Source organism: Corylus avellana, unplaced genomic scaffold, assembly GCF_965113065.1.
Source record: "Corylus avellana unplaced genomic scaffold, dhCorAvel1.hap1.2 HAP1_SCAFFOLD_96, whole genome shotgun sequence".
Taxonomy (NCBI): Eukaryota; Viridiplantae; Streptophyta; class Magnoliopsida; order Fagales; family Betulaceae; genus Corylus; species Corylus avellana.
Genome location: NW_028290511.1, coordinates 32,501 through 37,500, shown reverse-complemented (window position 1 = coordinate 37,500; position 5,000 = coordinate 32,501). Strand labels below are relative to the sequence as shown.

The following is a 5,000-nucleotide window of genomic DNA, read 5'->3' as shown; positions in this document are numbered from 1 at the left end:
AGAGACAAACAGGAGACCTAATCGTAAGGATTAGATAAAATGAGAAATAGGGTCTGTGATAGATAGTGCTCTATCTTGACTCTATATTTTTATACTTTTTACTTAATGAAATGAAAGTCAACAAAAGAAAGACTAGGTCTTATTATTTCTACATGTTAGTAACATTCCCTTGAAACTTCCAGGGGTGTATCTACGTATTTTGCTTGCGCTTAGTGTTTTCCGATTCTACTATAAATCATATAGGAACCTGTTAGAATTTATAATTGTGAGTTTATTGGATTGTTTCATCAACGGTATTGGGTCAGAATTCCCTTTTGACTCTGCGCCAGGGATTCCACTATTATTAATGAACATAATAATGATTAGTGAACATTAATGGAATAATTCCTTCATATTTATAGAGATAGGGGATATAATTCACATGGATATAGTAAGTCTCGCTTGGGCTGCTTTAATGGTAGTCTTTACATTTTCTCTTTCACTCGTAGTATGGGGTAGAAGTGGACTCTAGAAGTACTACTAATTGAGTTTGATTCCTCAAACTCAACCCATATCAATTGTTTTATAGATCGTTCTGCAAAGTCCTTTTTTTTACTGTTAAAATAGAAAAGAAAATAATTATGTTATTAAGTGGATACAGACTTCCTATGGGAAACAACATAGACATAGTGGTTGTCCAACAATATACTACACATAATAAAATATTGCCTTGGGCAAGTCACATATTGCGCGTTCCCGCTTTTTTTTTTTATTCTTTTAGAAATCTTATTTATGTTATGCTTGCTTTATTGAACTCATTTCATATCATGGTTCAAACGTTAAAAATCGGTGGGCTTTACTAATCCTTTTCGAAATCCAAAGAGGTTCCCATGGAAATGAACCACTGGATCATCTGTCAACTGATCAATCAATTACTTCTTCAGAATACTAAAAAAAGATTATTTTATTTTCTTTTTATTAATTTTTCATTATTAATTTTATTAATATTAATATAGGCCTATACTCTTTTTTCCTTCGTCAATTTGATTCTTTCAATGGATATCGGGATTCATATTGAATAGAATCAGAAATTCTAGGAATTAGAATTGTAAGAGTAAGAATTGCCCTTCGATTTTTTCAGATTGATGATTGGAATCAACACAAATTAAATAGATGAAGCAAAGAAATAGAATTGGTACATTATGTAAATACATTACATATATGTAATTGATATCTATGAAGATACATATTGCAGATTGATCTATATTAAACCTCTATCTTTATACAGTACGACTTTATATACTACAATAACAATAATAAGTATGGTAGAAAGATTCATCTATTTCTTTCTACCATACTATCGAATCTCATAAAATACTGATGATTCTCGTCCGCTTATTTCATTTAAGACACGAAATCTTAATACTTTTCATTTTCTTTTTTCTTTTCAATCATTGATAAAAAGATAAAAACTAAACAGTCAAGTTTAATTCAAATTAATCATTTTGACTGACTGTTTTTACATATATTATAAGTAAAAAAGCAGTAGGAACTAGAATGAACAGTGCAGTAGCAATAAATGCGAGAATATTTACTTCCATAATCTCATCGTTTCATTTTTAATTAATTCGCAATAACTCGGGATTTAATCCCATAGAGCTGATAAATCTTTCGCCTGTAAATTCAATATTCAATGGGATGAATTACATCTCGACGATATCGAATCGGAGCAATATCATGAATAACAATATCTGAGCTATCAAATTGATTCATCGTCGAGAATTAAATAGTATAACATAGGAAGATCTTTTATCCATACCGAATTCAAATTTTGATTCCTGATCCGATAAATAATTCCTTTACTTTCTTTATCATTCTTTTCCTTTCCATTCTTTCTTTTCTATAACCTACGTCCCTCCTTGTGGAATCATCTGATGAAATATCATATGACCGCCTTTACACTTACTTACATTGGTTATAAAAAACCCCAATAAAATAACCAATAGAAGCGAAATGTAAAAAGGAAGAAGTTTAGTTCTAAACCCCCTTTTTATGATCTAATCTTCTTGGAAAACAAAGAAGTAGTATAAATAAGGAGAGTCCGGGTATAAAAAAATCGAGTATTCCATCAAATTCATTAAAAAGTTTGTTCTTTCTTCGGCAAGACCCTTAAACTTAAAAAAGATTATTCATTCCCTCACAAAGAGAGATAGGATCTTCTTTGAGCTTTATTTTATTAATATCCCATTTCCTTGGATTAATTTTGGGATGCATATATCAAAAATTCAGTGTGAAATTTGAATGAGATAAATTGGTTCAAATTCACATTAATAATTTCAATTATTAATTGAGGTTACACAAAATCGGAGCCCTAAAGGGATATACTTTTAATCTTAAAAGTATTATATCAAAGTTACTATGTTAAGTTAATCTTTTTTGTATCGTACAAATTCCATTTCTGTATAGCCCCCTGTAAACATATAGTACTCTATTACACAGATCGGGAATAATCGAAAAAGCCAGACTCCGTACGGTATTTCTTGGAATCCTGAATATAATTTTACCAATCATTGTACTAATCTACATATGTCTTTCTCCTATCAATTGGTACTAGTTGAATAAATGGTAATTCCCATATTTATTTGATGAGAAATGTGAAACTAATAAATAAATAAAATAGGAGGGTATCCTCTTGTGAATGAAATTCTGCTATTTCTTTTGTTCTCCTTTTCACAGCAAACGCAGAGATGAATTGATGTATTTTTTTTATTGGATTTGGATCTGTCGGGACTGACGGGGCTCGAACCCGCAGCTTCCGCCTTGACAGGGCGGTGCTCTGACCAATTGAACTACAATCCCAAGGAAATCAAGTGTACATCATACATATTCTTATGATTTAATTCAAACCCTTTCTATTTTATTTCTATTTTATTTCTATTTTATTTAGATTTTAGATTAGAATAGTCGTATTGTAACAGAAACGCGAGTAATATATTTGATATACACACGGATATGCACTTTAGTGAGAGCGCCTCACGGATTGTTAATAATCCTTTCGTTTTTTATAAATTGATTAATAATCAAATAAAGCTTTCAATGAAAAAAAAAGAGTTTTTTTATTTATTCTTTATTTTATTCTTTTCCTTATACTTCCAGATCTTTATATGAATCTAGTATGAATCTAGATCATTAGCAAGCAAGATCAGAATTTGTGAGAAAAAATAAAGAGAGCAAATGAACGGCGGTAAAATATATCAGAAAATTTTAGTTTTTTTATTCTTCCGTATTCCGATCAGGCATTTCTGGGGAACAACAAATGGGGTTCTATCATTTCATGGTGGATCGGCCAATTATTGGGCCGAGCTGGATTTGAACCAGCGTAGACATATTGCCAACGAATTTACAGTCCGTCCCCATTAACCGCTCGGGCATCGACCCAGGAAGAATCAATTCCCGGCTTATTGATAATTCATGATCAACTTCCTTTCGTAGTACACCTACCCCCAGGGGAATTCGAATCCCCGCTGCCTCCTTGAAAGAGAGATGTCCTGAACCACTAGACGATGGGGGCAAGTATGCCCGACCGCCATCATACTATGCTCATTGTATGAACAGTTTTTTTAAATTGTCAATATAATGTGGTATGATTAAATCTGAAAGATCTTTCCCTCTTTTCTGATTCCATAGAATCTTTTGATTCGTATTTATATTCATGAATCATTCATTCTAATCATATAATTTTTTTTTAATATTATTTTCATTAAATTTTCATTAAATATATTTATTTCATTTTCAATTTTATTATAATTCTAATTAATTAGAAATAGAATTATATCAAAGAATAAAATAAATAAAGAAAATGAATATAAGAATAAATAGATATTAATTATAAATCGATATTATTAAAATTATTAATATTAAAAAAAATAAATAAAATAATAAACTAAATCGGTAGAATAGAAATAATACGAGGTATAGGACCTTTTGGGGAGTGATTGGTCCGCCAGATCAGAAAGGGAATGAAACTTCATTTCTTCCGCTTTCATTCATTTTGTTAAGATTAGATAGATATATTTCTATCTTACACTAAGCCAGGAAATTCAAAAAATCTGAAATTAAAAAAAAAATCTGAAAATATGGGAAGAAGGATAGGGATCAACAAGTTATTGAAAATTGTTTTTCTCTAAGAATTAAGTTCGGGGAACAAGTAAAATAAATCTTTTTATCAATGATTCTACGAAAGATCTTATATCTATGTTGAATTGGTAAGTCCATGTATCAATCAAATTAATTTCGTTATGATGGGGGTCAATTCAATTAGGGTCGGTTTTGAAACAATTCATTGCATTTATAAAATCCAATCTTAATAAACCATTTTTTTATTTTACCTATACTCACTAGATAAATTGAATTTATCGTTCCTGTATGTACATATATATATTAGAATAAGTAGACTCATAGTGGGTAATGACTTATTCAGTAATTAAATAAAAAAAATGGGCCCTTTTAACTCAGTGGTAGAGTAACGCCATGGTAAGGCGTAAGTCATCGGTTCAAATCCGATAAGGGGCTTTGGGTTTTTTCATAAAACCCCAGCCATACCATAGTATTCTTTTTGGAGGAAGGATGGAGATCTTGTTGATGTTTATACTAAAAAAGTAACAAACCTTATCATTAAATTATAAAAATTATAAATATTAATGATAAAAGCTATCATTATAATGAATAATTGTATAGTAATTATAGTTATAAAATGGAACATTTTAATTTTAATATTTATTATATTATTATTATAATGTATAATGAATAATGTATAATGAAAATGATTATAATGAATAATCAAAATGAAAGAATAATGAAAAGTCGTCTCCTTGAATCGCTAAATATCCCTTTCCATTATTCCAATCAAATCCATTCTAAAGATTAGAAAAATAAAGATTAGAAAACAACAAAAAAAGTAAGTGGACCTAACCTATTGAATAATGACTATATCCACTATTCTGATATTCAAATTCGATAAA

General features: G+C 29.7%; 1 non-coding gene across 1 annotated transcript; it reads left to right on the top strand.

The window, feature by feature from the left end:
• The first annotated feature begins 4,479 nt into the window (after positions 1–4,479).
• Positions 4,480–4,551, top strand: TRNAT-GGU (transfer RNA threonine (anticodon GGU)). Its single transcript has one exon. It is a non-coding gene; the product is annotated as a tRNA-Thr (tRNA).
• The last annotated feature ends 449 nt before the right edge of the window (positions 4,552–5,000 follow it).